Raw genomic sequence first — 19,204 nt, 5'->3', positions numbered from 1 at the left:
CCCGGACGGCTTCACTGTAGAGTTCTACCAAACTTTCAGAGAAGAGTTAACACCACTACTGCTAAAGGAACTTCAAAGCATAGAAAATGACGGAATACTACCCAACTCATTCTATGAAGCCACCATCTCCCTGATACCAAAACCAGGTAAAGACACCACAAAAAAAGAAAATTACAGACCTATATCCCTCATGAACATAGATGCAAAAATCCTCAACAAAATTCTAGCCAAGAGAATTCAACAACATATCAAAAAAATAATTCACCACGATCAAGTGGGATTTATACCAGGTATGCAAGGCTGGTTTAATATTAGAAAAAACATTAATGTAATCCACCATATTAATAAAACAAAAGACAAAAACCACATGATCTTATCAATTGATGCAGAAAAGGCATTTGACAAAGTCCAACACCCATTTATGATAAAAACTCTCACCAAAATAGGAATTGAAGGAAAATTCCTCAACATAATAAAGGGCATCTATGCAAAGCCAACAGCCAACATCACTCTAAATGGAGAGAACCTGAAAGCATTTCCCTTGAGAACGGGAACCAGACAAGGATGCCCTTTATCACCGCTCTTATTCAACATTGTGCTAGAAGTCCTAGCCAGGGCAATTAGGCTAGACAAAGAAATAAAGGGCATCCAGATTGGCAAAGAGGAAGTAAAATTATCTCTATTTGCAGATGACATGATCTTATACACAGAAAACCCCAACGAATCCTCCAGAAAGCTACTGAAACTAATAGAAGAGTTTGGCAGTCTCAGGTTATAAGATAAACATACAAAAATCACTTGGATTCCTCTACATCAATGAAAAGAACATCGAAGAGGAAATAACCAAATCAATACCATTCACAGTAGCCCCCAAGAAGATAAAATACTTAGGAATAAATCTTACCAAGGATGTAAAAGACCTATACAAAGAAAACTACAAAGCTCTACTACAAGAAATTAAAAAGGACATACTTAAGTGGAAAAACATACCTTGCTCATGGATAGGAAGACTTAACAGAGTAAAAATGTCTCTTCTACCAAAAGCCATCTATACATACAATACACTTCTGATCCAAATTCCAATGTCATTTTTTAAGGTGATAGAGAAACAAATCACCAACTTCATATGGAAGGGAAAGAAGCCTCGGATAAGCAAAGCATTACTGAAAAAGAAGAAGAAAGTGGGAGGCCTCACTTTACCTGATTTCAGAACCTATTATACAGCCACAGTAGTCAAAACAGCCTGGTACTGGTACAACAACAGACACATAGACCAGTGGAACAGAATTGAGAACCCAGATATAAATCCATCCACATATGAGCAGCTGATATTTGACAAAGGCCCAGTGTCAGTTAATTGGGGAAAAGATAGTCTTTTTAACAAATGGTGCTGGCATAACTGGATATCCATTTGCCAAAAAATGAAACAGGACCCATACCTCACACCATGCACAAAAACTAACTCCAAGTGGATCAAAGACCTAAACATAAAGACTAAAACGATAAAGATCATGGAAGAAAAAATAGGGACAACCTTAGGAGCCCTAATACAAGGCATAAACAGAATACAAAACATTACCAAAAATGACGAAGAGAAACCCGATAACTGGGAGCTCCTAAAAATCAAACACCTATGCTCATCTAAAGACTTCACCAAAAGAGTAAAAAGACCACCTACAGACTGGGAAAGAATTTTCAGCTACGACATCTCCGACCAGCGCCTGATCTCTAAAATCTATATGATTCTGTCAAAACTCAACCACAAAAAGACAAACAACCCAATCAAGAAGTGGGCAAAGGATATGAACACACACTTCACTAAAGAAGATATTCAGGCAGCTAACAGATACATGAGAAAATGCTCTCGATCATTAGCCATTAGAGAAATGCAAATTAAAACCACAATGAGATTCCATCTCACTCCAACAAGGCTGGCATTAATCCAAAAAACACAAAATAATAAATGTTGGAGAGGCTGCGGAGAGATTGGAACTCTTATACTCTGCTGGTGGGAATGTAAAATGGTACAACCACTTTGGAAATCTATCTGGCGTTATCTTAAACAGTTAGAAATAGAACTACCATACAACCCAGAAATCCCACTCCTCGGAATATACCCTAGAGAAATAAGAGCCTTCACACAAACAGATATATGCACACCCATGTTTATTGTGGCACTGTTTACAATAGCAAAAAGCTGGAAGCAACCAAGGTGTCCATCAACAGATGAATGGTTAAATAAATTGTGGTATATTCACACAATGGAATACTACGCATCGATAAAGAACAGTGACAAATCTGTGAAACATTTCATAACATGGAGGAACCTGGAAGGCATTATGCTGAGCGAAATTAGTCAGAGGCAAAAGGACAAATATTGTAGAAGACCACTATTACAAGATCTTGAGAAATAGTATAAACTGAGAAGAACACATACTTTTGTGGTTATGAGTGGGGGAGGGAGGGAGGGTGGGAGAGGGTTTTTTACTGATTAGTTAGTAGATAAGAACTACTTTAGGTGAAGGGAAGGACAATACTCAATACACAGAAGGTCAGCTCAAATGGACTGGACCAAAAGCAAAGAAGTTTCCGGGATAAACTGAATGCTTCAAAGGTCAGCGAAGCAAGGGCGGGGGTTTGGGGACTATGGCTTAAGAGGACTTCTAAGTCAATTGGCAAAATAATACTATTATGAAAACATTCTGCATCCTACTTTGAAATGTGGCGTCTGGGGTCTTAAATGCTAACAAGCGGCCATCTAAGATGCATCAATTGGTCTCAACCCACCTGGATCAAAGGAGAATGAAGAACACCAAGGTCACACGACAACTATGAGCCCAAGAGACAGAAAGGGCCACATGAACCAGAGACTTACATCATCCTGAGACCAGAAGAACTAGATGGTGTCTGGCCACAACTGATGACTGCCCTGACAGGGAGCACAACAGAGAACCCCTGAGGGAGCAGGAGATCAGTGGGATGCAGACCCCAAATTCTCATAAAAAGACCATACTTAATGGTCTGACTGAGACTAGAAGAATCCCGGCGGTCATGGTCCCCAAACCTTCTGTTGGCCCAGGACAGGAAACATTCCCGAGGACAACTCATCAGACATGGAAGGGACTGGACAATGGGTTGGAGAGAGATGTTGATGAAGAGTGAGCTACTTGTATCAGGTGGACACTTGAGACTGTGTTGGCATCTCCTGTCTGGAGGGGAGATGGGAGGGTAGAGAGGGTTAGAAACTGGCAAAATTGTTACGAAAGGAGAGACCGGAAGGGCTGACTCATTAGGGGGAGAGTAAATGGGAGTATGGAGTAAGGTGTATATCAGCTTATACGTGACAGACTGACTTGATTTGTAAACATTCACTTAAAGCTCAATAAAAATTATTAAATAAATGAATAGGCCAAGTTAGGAGATTATGAATCCTCCCTATAATCAGAAGTACAATTAAGGCTTTTCTTTTCCCAGCGCTGTAAAATGACTGTGGTTGATGTTGTCTAAGTTACGTTAACTCTTTTGAAAGGGCTCCGTGTCCCCATATGCCCCCTGGAAGTAGAACACTGAGGGTTTCATGCAGACAAGAACTGATGGCTTCCACACTCAGAGACTTAAACACTATCATTTTGGGGGCTCCTACTTATTATTGTTTATTTTTTTTACTTATTTGAAACTCTGTAAGCACTTTAAAAAAAAAAGCACTTTACATTCTGTGAAATGGGCGTTTTATACCCATCTTGGAGATGGAATCACACACACATATGGAGTTGGCATTTGAACCCAGTCTGTCTGGCTCCAAATGCCATTCACTTCCAACTACGTCAGACTCCAGCGTCCCCTTCCATCAGCGAGCCCAGCTCTGGTGGCTTTTGCAGGGACCTTTCACAAATCCCCATGCGGAGCCCCTCCCCAGAGGCCCGATTAAACTGGCCCGGGGTGAGTCCCCGTCTCAGGATTGCTAACTGACCCCCAGGGGATTCTAGTGAGCAGCCAAGGTTGTGCCCATGGTGAAAAGCATTGGGAAAATCGAAGCTACAAAACGTGCGTGCTGTGAAGTGAGCGAGAAGTCATTGATAGAAAACTTACATATCAATTTGGCCTTGGCAGCCATCCCAGTTCCTGGCACTGGCCTGCATGGAGCGATGAGGCCAAAACCTGGTCTCCTGCCCACTGCCCAGACCACATGTGGCCAGAGCAGAGTCTGTGCCTCACGGCCTTGTTCCAGCGTCTGGAAATACATAGAACCCTAGCAGTTAAGTGTGCAGTGAACCAGGCTGCTTTGGAGGGGACACAAGAAATAATTGTCCCTGTCCTGCCCTTCAGGATTGGACAGTCTGAGGAGACACAGCTAAGCTAAATAAAAAGGACAAAAATACTCCGAACGTATGATAAGAACCAAGTGAGCAATATTCAGAGGAGCTGGGGCAATCAGGGAAGGCTTCCAGGAGGTGGTTAGCCAGGCGCCCCAGAGCTGCACTCAGAAGGACAGGAGGGCTCTCGGGGGCACGTGAAATCCTGCGGAGGCAGGGAGACGGGTGTGCCGAGCCCTGCCAGGCCACTGTGGCTGGAGCTGAGGGCGTTAAGGGATGGCCCATCAGAGTCAGTAGCCTGGGCTCCGGAGCCCGAGTTTGGACTTCATTACATTAGAGCCATTGGAGGGGCGAGCAGGGAGACTTAGCAGACATGTGCCAGCGTCAGTTTGTCGTCGGGTCCCCACCCGTAGGTAGGACCTTCAGCAGCCATTGCCCAGAGGGACGGGTGGACACCGAGGAGGTGAGGACGGCGGCGTTTGCAAAGCCTCCCAGAACCCCGCAGCCCTCACCCGGCTGGGCGCAAAGCTGGTTAACTGTCCACAGATAAGGATGTGCTGCTCCTGCGGCTCTGTGGCGTCTCTGCCCGAGGGAGACCCAGTTAGAGTTCCTTCTACCCACCCTTCTCCACCTGAGGGCGGGGCTGGGGGCGGGGAGCGGCGCAGCGGCGGTTCCCACGCCCGCGCTGGCGCCTCCTGGTGCTGGCCTCTGGCCCCGCAGGGCCGCCCCCTGGACGCCCCCTCTAGCTAGCTAGCTGCCGGAGCTCAGAAACCCTTCTCCCGTGGCCCTCCCCCTCTCCAGGGTGGCAGACCCCGCTTGAGGCCGCTGATTTTCTCCCCATGAGGCTCTCCGTGGAGATATCCCGAATACCCTGGGTTGGCCCCGTCCGCGTGTGGTATGAACCCCTGCCACTGCTGGTTACCAGGTCTAGGTCACCACTGACCCGCCTGGACCACGCAGATGCTCCTGCCAGGGAATTCACGAGGTGGTGGGGAGACAGCTGGAGCGGGCTGAGTCACAGCCAGGGCAGCGCGGAGGAAGAAGGACCGGGAAGGACCCTGACGCAACCCCCCCGCCCTTTTTTTTTTTTTTTTAACTTAGGCTAGCCAGAGTGTTTCTGTTGTTTTTCATTCAGAAGAGCTTCAACCACTACACCGAGCCTAACCCTCAGCCTCTCCCTGTTCTGCCAACCCCCATCTCTCTTTTGGGCTCACTAACCCCCCCGCCCCGCTCCGCCCCGCATTCCAGCTGCCTGAAGGACCTCCCTTCCAGCCCGACCCTCAGCCCCTCCCCGCCAGCTCCCAACCCCATCGCTAAAATATCCCAACAGGCCTGTGACACTGTCTTGATCTGGGCCACATTTTGTTTTATAAAGCTAAGCTATGACCCAGCTGGGTCCTCAGTGCTCCGCTACATCACTTTTTTTGGGGGGGGGAGGGAGTGTTAGTAGTTTTATTTTTTAGAGCAGTTTTAGATTTATAAGGAAACCCTGATGGCGAAGTGGTTAGGTGCTACGGCTGCTAACCAACGGGTCAGCAGTTCAAATCCGCCCGGCGCTCCTTGGAAACTCTATAGGGTAGTTCTACTCTGTCCTATACTATAGGGTTGCTATGAGTCGGCAGTGGGTTTGGTTTTTTTGGGTTTTAGGTTTATTAAAAAACGTGCAGAAAGTACAGAGAGTTCCTGTATACACCTTGCCCCTGCACACAGTGTCTCCTAATATTAACATCTTGAATTAGTGTGGAGCCCTGGTAGCGCAGTGGTTAAGAGCTCAGGCTGCTAACCAAAAGGTTGGCAGTTCGAATCCACCAGCTGTTCCTTGGGAACCTCGTGGTGCAGTTCCACCCTGTCCAACAGGGTCACTAATGAGTTGGAATGGACTCCATGGCAATAGGTTTGGGTTTGTTTTGTCTTTTTGGCATTAGTGTGGTACATTGCTTACAGTTGATGAACGAATACTGATACACTGTCATTAACGAAGTCTACAGTCTACATTAGGGTTCTGTCTTTGTGTCCTACAGTCCTATGGGTTTTGACAAATGCATGTCATGTGACCGCCATTACAGTATTATGCAGAGTAGTTTCACTGCCCTTAAAATATCCTATGCTATTTTTTTTATCCCTACTCATTCTTCCCCACTCCAAAGCTACTCTTTTTTTTTTTTTTTTTACTGTCCTATAGTTTTGCCTTTTCCAGAATGTCCTGTAGTTGGAATCCTATAGTATGGGTTTTTTTCAGACTGGTCCTACCTCATTTTGCTCACCTGCATTGCTCCCCCATCACTTGGTCTCCACTGAGGCTCGTGTGCAGGTCACTAGCCTCAGGTTCTCAAACCATCCCTGCCCTCCACCTTGCTCTTTGCAGATAATCCCCTACTTCACTGAAAAACGGAGGCCATTGATTCTGAATTCCTCAACTTCTCTCCTCCTCTCCCCCCAGGAGGTCAGGTCCTGCATCCTTCCTCTCCTCCTCCTTAGCTCCCATCTCAGAAGAGGCAGGTACCTGTTTGTCAGATGTAGGCCTTCCCTCCTGCCTGTGTTTCATTTTTCTTTTCATTGTAGTGAATATATACGTAACAAAATGTTGTCATTTCAACATTCTTCACATGTACAATTCAGTGACATGAGTTGTGTTTATCATGTTGTGTGACCATCAGTCACCACTATCAATTTCCACATTTCCCCATCACCCTTAACAGAAGCTCAGTGTCCTCTAAAGCAAAGAGCCCTCCCCCCTTGTGCCCACCTGCCTGTGTTTTTAATCCCATCCTTTGCCCCTCCTCCAGGACCTTAGTCAACAAGTGTTCCCTTTCTTTCTTGCCTTATCATTTCCTCTCCCAGGGCTCATCTTCCTTAGCCAGAACACATGCTCATCTCCTTCATCCTTCAAAGTCTTCCCAGGACCCCACAATCCCTTCAGGTCCCAGCCTTCTCTCTTGCCTTCCCTTCTTAGCCAAATTCACTGTCTTCACTGTTTCACCTCCCATTCACTTTCCCGCTCCTTCCGTCTGGCTTCTACTTCCACCACCCTCCTGAAAGTCAGCAACAACCTGCTAGTCTCCAAATCCAAGAGCCTGCCTTCATCCTCACCCTCCTCCATCTTGGTACATTAACCATGGCCTCCCTCTTCTGAGGCAATACTGTTCTCTCTCACTTCTTCTCTAAGCTTCTTATTCTCTGGTTCCTTCTTCCCAAGGGGGTCATGTCTCTTCCCTAGGTCTCTAGGTCTTGCTCTCAATCTCTCCTTCCATTCTCCCCATTTGCAATCTCATTCACTCCAAGGGTTTCGGCTACCAGAGAGCAGTTCTTACCTGCCTCCTAAGCTACAGGCTCTCATTTTTAACCCCTGCTTACCATCCCCACTGGATGTCTGGGCACCTGGTTGCATTCTGACCAGCAAACGTTCCTCCTCCTCCTGGTGATAGCACCCCAGTTCTCCTCTGGGGAACCACCCTCTCCCATTCAGTCCACCTAGTTCAGGTATGTCTGCTCCAAGAATGGCATGTCACCCAGAGATGAGTATATGGCTCAGATCAGCCAAAACTATCAGTCCTGAGTCTCTTGTTAGAACTAGCAGCTGGGTTTGCTAAGTAGGTTAAATATATCAGGGTGATATGCTGGGCACCACCCTTGCTACCGTGTGTGGTGGGGGAGGGTACCTGAGAATGAAAGCAATGCGAAGAAAGCAGAGCTGGGAGATGAAAGGCAGGGATTTCTGACACTCTCACTTGAGTGTCTGGATCCAGTTCTGCTTAGAGCCACTACTCCTGGACTTCCCAGTTGTGTAGGATGGTACACAAATTTTTATATCAGCTGGTGTGACTTGGAGTTTTTCATTGGCTATCAAAGGCCTCCTACAGACACCTTGGACAAGACTGAATTCATGCTCTCCCTGATCCTTCAAACCAGCTTCTCAATCCGGCCTCCTTGGTTTCATTAATGTCCCCACATGCTCCCAGTCACCAAGCTAAAAATTTAAAGTGTTGATTTCTCCCTCTCTTTAATCCTCCATAACCAAGCAGTGCCAAGTTTTATTTCTACATCTCTCTTCTCTGTTTTCTGGCCCCATCCCACTTACAACTTGAATCACCTTCTGCCTAAACCTTTCTAATGATTTCCTAATTGGCTTCCTGGCCCCAATCTACCCTACACTTAGCTGTGAAGATTAATTCCAGAGCTCATATGACAACCAGCCCCCTGTCAAGAACCTCCCACGACCTCCCCTCTGACTGGAAACTAGTTCAGGACTAAGCACCTCAGCCTAGTATCCAAAGCTCCCCTCCCTTTGTTAGCTTACATGTTCATGCGCTTTTTCACGTCCACTGTGCCAGGCACTGTCCCCATCGACCCTTCCAGCCACAGCCCACACCACTCTCTGAGCCTGTGTCCTGCACCCACCCCAAGCTGTCCTGGCCGCAGCCTAGTTCACACTTCTGCCCCAGGTGCCCCCTCCGGCAAACGATTCCACCTGCTGAAATGCCTCAACTCAGCTCTTCGGAGCAGTCAGTGTGGTGTCCTGTGCCCTCGGAGCGCCCACGTGTACGTGCACCACTCAACAAGGTTAACTGAATTGTGAAGGCTTGCGCACACCTATCCTCTCTGAAACACCTGGAGACCGGAAACCGGCCCCACTCATCTTCATATTTCCTACGATGCCCCGCTCTGTGCACCGCACGAAGCGAGTGCTCAGCAAAACCCGCTGAATAAAAGAGGACGTGGGCCTGCTTGAGCGCGATGCCTCTGGATCCTAGCGGACCCCAGCCTGCCACTCTCCTCTCTGACCCGGGCTCCTCCCAGATCCCACCAGGAAGACCCAGCTGTGCCCGGCCAGGCACCTCCCCCCCCAACCCGTTCCTGCAGAAATCAATGCAAAGCTCACCTCCAGAAGCTGATCAGCAAACACGGTTTTTGCACCCCCCTCCATTAAACAATTAAAAAAGAAAAAAAAGAATGCGTAGCAGGAAGAATCAGCATGATGTAGTTTCAATAGAACCTTTCTAAGAGTTTCTCTTTTCGTTTTTATTGCCCACGCCCCCCCCACCCGTCTCCCTCCCTCTGCCCACACACACCTCTACGCAGATCCTTCTCTGGGTTTGGGCTGTCTGTCTGTCTCTCTCTCTCTCTCTCTCTCTCACACACACACACACACACACACACCCAGCGGCGCTCTGATCCCCGTCCCCTTACTGTCTCTGGCTAAGCCGCCCCCGTCGGGAGGCTGAGGGCGTCCCCTCTGCATCTCTGCATGCGACCGCCAGGGTCCGGAGCCGGGAGGAAGGACAGTCCTGGAGGAGTGTGGGCACAGGGCACTGGACGGCCAGACAGTGAGCGAGCACCCAGCACCGGCCATAGGCGTCAAGCCCTGCGCGGTCCTAGCATTCAGCAAGCGCTTGTGGTAGGGCTCCGCTAGGGGGCTCTGCGGCGAAGTTTGATGGAAGGTGTTAGGGATTGAATTGTGTTTCCCAGAAAGATGTGTGGAAGTCCTAACCTTCGGCACCTGTGGATGTGATCGTGTTTGGAAATATGGTCTTTGCAGATGTAATTAGTTAAGGTCAGGTGAGGTCGTACTGGAGTGGAGTGGGCCCTAATCCAATATGACTGGTCTCCTTATAAAAGAGAAGGGACACAGAGACACCAAGGGAAGACAGCTAGATGACAACAGGCAGCCAAGGAACACCTGGGACCACCAGAAACTGTAAGAGACAAAGCTCTTCCCTTGGAGCATTCCTAGGGACTGTGGCCCTGCTGGCACCCTGATTTCGGACATCTGGACTCCAGAACTGTGAAATGAGAGAATAAAGTTCTCTTGTTTTAAGCCAGCCACTTTGTGGTAGTTCACAGCAGCACTGGGAAGCTAATATGGAAGGCCAACCCAGCCATCAGTGCCAGCTTGGCTGAACCTAACCAATCCTGATCATGAAACTAGCTAACACTATCAGGAGACTAGGGAATGTATCCAGACTCACAGAGAATAAATAAGCTGTATGCTTGAGGTCAGTGAAAGGATTGCATCCCCCAAGGAATCTAGTGGTCCAGCCTGAGATACAGAAAGGGACGCTGGGCCTTGGGGTTGTGGCTGAACTGCTAGAAGCAGCCCAGAGAGTCAACCCTGGCATGCAAACAAGTAGTTCTGGATTCTGGGCAAGTGAGGACCTCAGAGAGGTAGGAATCAAGCCATGGTAAATTATCAGCAGGGAGAATTAGGCAGGGCTTCCGAACTTCCACTGCTATTCACAAGGTTTTTACTGGCCAGTATTTTCAGAAGTAGCTTGCCAGGTCCTTCTTCCTCGTCTGTCTTAGTCTGGCAGCTCTGCTGAAACCTGTCCACCGTGGGTGACCCTGCTGGTATTTGAAATACTAGCAGCACAACTTCCAGCATCACAGCAACACGAAAGCCACCACAGTACGACAAACGGACAGACCTAACAACAACAGGAACTTCAGAAGGAAAGTTCTGGGCTGAGGGCAGGGCCAGCTCCATGGTGCACGACCTGTGCAGTCACATAGGGCCCTGTGCTCTGAGGGGGGCCTGTATTGGGGGTTTAATGCTCTCAGGGCGGCGTCTTGAAATTTTTAACAACTGTATCTGTAAGTTGTGTCTTGTAAGGGAAGTTTGATAGGACAGTAGAGCAGGTGCAGGGGCCTGAGGGCTTGCAGCCTCAGTTCCCATATGGTCCTGTCTTCTGCCAGCTCCCGGCTTCTGGGGATGTGACTGTGGCTGTCTGCTCCCCTACCGTAGACAGGCAATTGCCACTCCCTCCGCCCCTGGTGGAGACCTGGGTGCTGAAGCAGGGAGGGTGGGGTACATCTCCATAGGCCGGGCTGTGGGCCTCAGGTGCCATGAGCACTTGCCCCACAAATATCCCCACACCCGAGGGACTGCAACACTAAATAGCAAATTAAAACACCATGACCACAAAGAGGGAGACCAGGGAAGAAAGGAAAAACTTTTTTCCTTTTTAAAATAACAGTTCTATTGAGATATAATTCACATACCACAAAATTCATCCATTTAAAAGGGTATAGTTTACTGGTTTTTGGTATATTCACATATATGTGCAACCATCACCACAGTCAATTTAAAAATATTTCATCACCTCAAAAGGAAACCCCATCCCCCTTAGGTGTGTACCCCCCAGCCCCCTAACCCCATCCCAACCCTAAGCAACCACTCGTCTATTTTATGTCTCTATAGCTTTGCCTATTCTGGACATTGCATGTAAATTGAATCATACAATGTTTGTCCTTTTGTGTCTGGCTTATTTCACTCAGCATCATGTTTTCAAGGTTCATCATGTTGCGGCATGTATCAGTACTTCATTCCTTTTTATGGCTGAAAAATACTCTATTGTATTGATATAACACATTTTGTTTATCCATTCATCTTCTGATAGACATTTGGGTTGTTTCCACCTTTTGGCCACTGTGAAAAATGATGCTATAAACATTCATATACAAGTTTTTGTGTGAACATATGTTTTTATTTCTCTTGGATATATACCTAGGAGTGAAATTATTGCGTCATATGGTTACTCTATGCTTAATCATTTGAGGAACTGCCAGACTGTTTTCCAAAGTGGCTGTACCATTTTACATTCCCACCAGCAGTGTAGGACAATGCCAGTCTCTCTACATCCTCACCAACACTTGTTACTCTCTGACTTGTGGAGCCATTCTAGTAGGTGTGAAGTGGTATCTCATTGTGGTTTTGATTCACATTTCCCGGATGACTGACGTCCAGCATCTTTTCATGTGCTTATTGGCCATATGTATATCTTCACTGGAGAAATGCTTACTCAGATCCTTTGTCCATTTTTAAATTGTATTTGTCTTTTAAAAATTGAGTTGTGATAGTTCTTTATGTATTTTGGATACAAGTCCAAACATATGATGTGAAAATATTTTTTTCCATTCTGTGGGATTTTTCACTATCTTGATGGTGTTTTTTGAAGCACAAAAGTTTTTAATTTGATGAAGTCCAAGTTATCTATTTTTTCTTGTGTTGCTGCTTTTGGTGTCATATCCAAGAGTCCTTTGCCAAATCCAAGGTCATGAAGATTTACCCCTGTGTTTTCTTCTAAGAGTTTTAAAGTTTTAGCTCTTATATTTAGGTCTTTAATCCATTTTGAGTTAATTTTTGTATATGGTGTGAGGTAAGGATCCAACTTCATTTTTTTGCATGTGACTATCCAGTTGTCCCAGCACCATTTGTTGAAAAGACTATTCTTTCCCCATTGAATGGTCTTGGCACCATGACCATAGATGCATGGTTTTATTTCTGGACTCTCAGTTCTAATCCATTGTAATTTATATGTCTAACCTTATGCCAGTACCATACTGTTTTGGTTACTGTAGCTTTGTATTAAGTTTTGAATTGGGAAGTGTGAGTCCTTGTACCTTGTTCTTCTTTTTGAAAATTGTTTTGGTTATTGGGGTGCCCTTGGAAGTCCATATGAATTTTAGACTCAGCTTATCGATTTCTACAAAAAAGGCAGCTAAGATTCTGGTGGGGATTGTGTTGAAACTGTAGATCAGTGGGGGGGGGGGTTATTGCCATCTTAATAATATTAAGTTTTCTAATCCACGCACATGGGAAGTTTTTCCATTTATTTATACCTTCTTTAAGTTTTTTCAACAATGTTTTGTAGTTTTCAGCGTATAAGCTTCGCACTTTTTTCATTAAATTTATTACTAGGTATTTTTTAATACTTGTAAATAGAATTGTTTTCTTAACTTCATTTCAATTGTTCCTTGCAAATGTATTGAAATACAATTAATTTTTGCACATGATCTTGTATACTGCAAGTTCACTCATTTTTTAGTTCTAATAGTTTTTTCAGTGGATTTTGTAAAATTTTCTACATGCAAAATATACCATCTGTGAATATAGATAGTTTAATTTCTTCCTTTTCTATCGGAATGCCTTTTATTTCCTTTTCTTGCCCAATTTCTCTGGCTAGAGTTCCCAGTATAATGTTGTATAGAAGTAGCAAGAACAGACATCCTTGTCTTGTTCCTGATCTTAGGGGGGAAATACCCAATCTTTCACCATTAAATATGATGTTAACCTGAGTTTTTGTGTTGTTGTTGTTAGGTGCTGTCAAGTTGATTCCAACTCATAGTGACCCTATGTACAACAGAATGAAATACTGCCCAGTCTTGCACCATCCTCACAATCCTTGTTATGCTTGAAATTATTGTTACAGCCATCTCGTTGAGTGCCTTCTCCTTTTTTGCTAACCCTCTACTTTAGCAAGTGTAATTTATCAAGCATGATGTCCTTCTCCAAGGACTGGTCCCTCTTGATAACATGTCCAAGTATAAGAGACGAAGTCTTGTCATTCTTGCTTCTAAGGAGCATTCTGGCTGTACTTCTTCCAAGACAGATTTTTTCCCTCTTCTGGCTGTCATGGCATAGTCAATATTCTTCACCAACACCTGAATTCAAAGGCATCAATTCTTTTTTGGTCTTCTTTATTCATTGTCCAGCTTTCACATGCATATGAGTCAATTGAAAACACTACAGCTTGGGTCAGGCCCGTCTTAGTCCTTAAAGTGACATTTTTGCTTTTTACACTTTAAAGAGATCTTTTGCAGCAGATTTACCCAATGCAATACGTTGTTTCACTTCTTGATTGCTGCTTCCATAGGCGTTGATTGTGGATCCCAGCAAAATGAAATCCTTTACAACTTCAGTCTTTCTCCACTTATCATGATGTTGCTTATTGGTCCAATTGTGAGGATTTTTGTTTCCTTTAGGTTGAGGTGTAATCCACACTGAAGGCTGTAGTCTTTGATCTTCATCAAAAAGCACTTCAAGTCCTCTTCACTTTCAGCAAGCAGGGTTGTGTCATCTGCATATCACAGGTTGTTAATGAGTCTTCCTCTAATCCTAATGCCCCATTCTTCTTCATATAGCCCAGCTTCTCAGGTTATTTGCTCAGCATACACGTTGAATAAGTATGGTGACAGGATATAACCCTGATGCACACCTTTCTTGGTTTTAAATCACGTAGTGCCCCATTTTTGTGTTGGAATGACTGCCTCTTGTTCTAAGTATAGGTTCCTCATGAGCACAATAAAGTGTTCTGGAATTCCCACTCTTCACAATGTTATCTGTAATTTATTTTGATCCACACAGTCCAACACCTTTGTATAGTCAATAAAACAAAGGTAAACATCTTTCTGGTATTCTCTGCTTTCAGCCAAGATCCATCTGACATCAGCAATGATATCCCTCATTCCACATCCTCTTCTGAATCCAACTTAAACTTCTGTCAATTCCCTGTCAATGAACTGCTGCAACAGCTTTTGAATGATCAACAGCAAAATTTTACTTGCGTGTAATATTAATGATACTGTTCGGTAATTTCCACATTCTGTTGGATCACCTTTCTTTGGAATGGGTACAAATATGGATCTCTTCCAGTCTACTGACCAGGTAGGTAGCTGTCTTCCAAATTTCTCGGCATAGACAAGTGAGTGCTTCCGGTGCTGCATCCATTTTGTGAGACATCTCGGTTGGTATTCTGTCAGTTACTGGAGCCTTGTTTTTCGCCAGTGCAGCTTGGACTTCTTCCCGCAGTATCATTGGTGCTTGATCATATGCTACCTCCTGAATTGGTTGAATGTCATCCAATTCTTTTTGGTACAGTGACTCTGTGTATCCTTTCCATCTTGTTTTGATGCTTCCTGCATTGTTTAATATTTTCCCTGACGAATCCTGCAATATTGCAACTCAAGGATTGAATGTTTTCTTCAGTTCTTTCAGCTTGAGAAATGCTGAGTATATTTTTCCCTTTTGGTTTTCTATCTCCAGGTCTTCGCACATTTTACTATAATGATTTACTTTGTCTTCTTGAGCCACCCTTTGAAGTTTTCTGTTCAGCTCTTTTACTTCATCATTTATTCCTTTCGCTTTAGCTACTTTGTGTACAAGAGCAACTTGCAGTCTCTTCTGACATCCATTTTGGTCTTATCTTTCTTTCCTGTCTATTTAATGATCCTTGCTTTCTTCATGTATGATGACCTGATGTCATTCCACAACTCATTTGGTCTTTGGTCATAGTGTTCAATGCATCAAGTCTATTATTGAGATGGTCTCTAAATTCACAGCAACATGCAAGCCACCAGAGTATGACAAACTGACAGACACATGGTGGGGGTTTTTGTAGGTGCCCTTTATCAGGTTGAAAAAGTTCTATTCTTAGTTTGTTGAGTGTTTTTATCATGAAAGGGTGTTGGATTTTGTCAAAGATTTTCTGCATCTACAGTAAATTCTGAAAAAGCTGGAAACTGTGTAAGGTAGAAACCTGTCAGAGATAACCAAAAAACTAAACCTGCTGCTGTTGAGTTGATTCTGACTCACAGCAACCCCATCGGGCAGAGTAGAACTGCCCCACAGAGTTTTCGAGGAGTGCCTGGTGGATTTGAACTGCTGACCTTTTGGTTAGTAGACATAACACTTAACTACTATGCCACCAGGGTTTCCAAATATATGGAACACTTCACTAATTTGCATGTCATCCTTGTGCAAGGCCATGCTAATCTTCATTGTATTGTTCCAATTTTAGTATATGTGCTGCCAAAGCGAGCACTGTCAAAGAAGAAAACTCAAATATTTTCCACTAAAACAATGGCAAAGTGGTAAGACTACGCCTTGTCACAGGCAGAAAACTTGCAAGACCTGGAAAAACAAGGCAGTCCCATCGAGTTTCGCTGTATCAAGATGATCATGTAATTTTTGTTTTTTATTCTATTTATATAGTGTATTACATTAACTAATTTTTGGACTTTAAACCAAACTTGAATTCCTGAGATAAATCCCATGGTGTATCCCATGGTCATGGTGTATAATTCTTTTAATATGTTGCTGGATTCAGTTTGCTAGTATTTTTTTGAAAATTTTTGAATCCATATTCATAAGAGATATTGGTCTGTAGATTTCTTGTGATTTTTTTGTAGATTTCTTGTGATGCTTTTGTCTGGTTTTGGTATCGGGTAACACTGGCTTCATATGATGTATTAAGAAGTGCTCACTCCTTTTCCATTTTCTAAGAGTTTATTAATAATTAGTTTTATTTCTTTAAATAGTAGAATTCAGTGATGAAGCCATCTGAGCCTGGAATTTTCTTTGTGGATAGCTTTTTGATTACTTCTTTAATCTCTTCACTTGTTATAGGCCTAAGCAGATTGTCTATTTCTTCTTGAGTCAGCTTTGGCAGCTTGTATCTTTCTAGGAAATTGTCCATTTAATTGAATTTATCTAATTTTTTGGTGTATAATTATTCATAGCATTCTTTCATAATCTTTTTTATTTCTGTAAAGTTGATTGTAATGTCCCCTCTTTCATTTCTAATTCTAGTAATGTGAGTCTTGTATGTTTTTTTCTTGGTCAATCTAACTACAGCTTTGTCTATTTTGTTAATCTTTTCAAAGAATCAGCTTTTGGATTCATTGATTTACTCTATTGTTTTTCTGTTCTTTAATTCATTCTAATCTTTATTATTTACTTTATTCTGCTTGTTTTAGATTTAGTTTGCTCTTCTTTTCCAGTGTTTTAAATTAGAAAGTTAGGCTATTGATATCACCCATGCAGTTTGTGTTTGTATGAGTAATAAGCTTCTTTAAAAAAACAAACAAAAACTATAGGAACCAAATGGCCAAAACTTACTCTAAAGCAAAGATGAGAAGGTAAGGGGGCAGGGAAACTAGAGTACTGGAAAGGGTACAACAAGAATGGAATGAATAAGAATAATGACACATTGTAAAAAATGTAACCAATATCACTAAATAATTTGTGTAGAAATTGTCATATGGGAGCCTAATTTGCTGTGTAAACTTCACCTTAAACACAATAAAATATTTTTTTTAAAAACTCAATAAGAAGGAATGAATAAAAAGTAGACAAAAGATTTGAGCAGACACAATAATTGGTCTTTATTTGCCTGGAGCAACAGAGGAAGGAGAGTCAGGGATAGGAAATGGATGTGTGGCTAATTGCCTCCATGAACAACTGCCTCCTTTGCCAAGAGACCCAGAAGAACTGGGTGGTGCACAGCAACCAGTACTGACAGTTTTAATAAAAAATTCTGTAGAAGAATTCTGATCAAAAGGGGGAAAATGTAGAACAGAATATTAAATTCTAAGGAATCCAGATTTCCTTGGCCCATGGGAGTTGGATGAACCCCAAAACTATTGCCCTGAGATAAGCTTCTAATATTAAACCAAAAATATACCCTGAATTCTTCTTAAAACCAAACAATAGTTTAACTTAACTAGTAAAAAATGTCTACCTTGAGCATTATGCTCTTTTTAAGAACTATCTATATAGAATCAAATTGACCACAACTCAAAAGATTAGATAAGAACTTTAGGGGCAGTGAGTTTATATTAATAGGGGAAATAAAATTCAGAAAAAGAGGATGTAAATCGTTGCACAACTTGAGGAGAATAATCAATGTGATTGAATTGTACATGTAGAAACTGTTGAATTGGTGTATGTTTTGCTGTGTATATTCTCAATAAAATAAAATAAAAAAGCTATGGATTTGATATTCTTACACCTATACATTTCCCTATAAGAACCATGTTAGCTGGATCTCATAATTTTAGCATGTTGTGTCTTAATTTTCATTGATCTCAAAGTTATCTTCTGATTTCCTCTTTGGCCCATTGGTTTTTTAGGAATGTGCTGTTTAATTTCCACATATTTTTGAGTTTCCTACTTTTTTTTTATATATACATTTCTAATTTCACCCCATTGTGGTCAGAGACCATATTTTATATTATTTCTATACTTTTAAGTTTATTGAGGTTTGTTTTATTGTCTAGCATATGACCTATCATGGAGAATGTTCCATGTGCACTTGAGAAGAATGTATATTTTGCCACTGTTGGGTGGAGTGTTCTATAGATATGGTCAGGTCTAGTTGAATTATAGTGTTGTTCAAGTCTTTTTTCTTGTTGATCTTCTGTCTAGTTGTTCTATCCATTATTGAAAGAGTTCTATCCATTACTGAAATAGCTGGTATTGAAATCTCCAACTATTATTGTTGAATTGTCTATTTCTCCCTTCATTTCAGTTAGTTTTTGCTTCATGTACCTTGGTACTCTGTTATTAAGAGCATATATGCTTATAATTTTTATATCTTCTGGTAGAATGATTCTTTTTATAATTGTAAAATGTCCCTCTTTATGTCTAGTAACATTTTTTATTTTAAAGTGTATTTTGTCTGAAATTAGCATATCCACTCCAGCTCTCTTGTGATTTCTGTGTGTATATCTTCTCAATCTATTTTTATTTTTTAATATAAAATGTATTTCCTATAGACAACATATAGCTGAATCTCTTGTTTTTATCCAGTCTGACAATCTCTGCCTTTTTAGTGAATTGTTTAGTCTATTCACCTTTAATGTTATTATATAGTTGGATTTATGCCTGTCATTTATTTTTTGTTTTCTATTTATTTTTTTATGTATATCATGCCTTGTTTCTCTATTTCTCCTTCATTTATTTGTTTTGCACTAAGTAAATAGTTTTTTTTCTCGATGGCACTGGGTTTTTGGGGCAAGTAAATAGTTTAATAATGATAATTTAATAGTTTAATTTATCTTCACATATTTTTTAGTGATTTTTAGTAGTGGCTCTAGAGTTTACCATATACACCTTAATTTATCAGAATCAGCTTCAGATATATATTAGCTTAATTCCAGTGAGATGTAGAAACACTACTCCTATATAGCTCTATTCTCTTTCCCTTTTTGTGGTATTGTTGTTATACATATTCCATCTGTTAATGTTACAAGCCCATTTTACAAACAATACATTTCTGTAATTATTATTTTACCATCTGTTGTCATTTCCTTAGGCCAATATAATGTTGCTCCCA

The 19,204-nt window shown here is 42.6% G+C and overlaps 1 non-coding gene across 1 annotated transcript; it reads right to left on the bottom strand.

Annotated features, from left to right (window-relative positions):
- Nucleotides 1–15,804: 15,804 nt before the first annotated feature.
- On the bottom strand, nt 15,805–15,910 carry LOC126058243 (U6 spliceosomal RNA). Its single transcript, XR_007513150.1, has one exon. It is a non-coding gene; the product is annotated as a U6 spliceosomal RNA (small nuclear RNA).
- Between the last annotated feature and the right edge of the window lie 3,294 nt (nt 15,911–19,204).

The sequence above is a fragment of the Elephas maximus genome, chromosome 1, assembly GCF_024166365.1.
Source record: "Elephas maximus indicus isolate mEleMax1 chromosome 1, mEleMax1 primary haplotype, whole genome shotgun sequence".
NCBI classification, from domain to species: domain Eukaryota; kingdom Metazoa; phylum Chordata; class Mammalia; order Proboscidea; family Elephantidae; genus Elephas; species Elephas maximus.
Note: the sequence above shows the minus strand (reverse complement) of the source record. Positions and strands in the feature narration are given on the sequence as shown.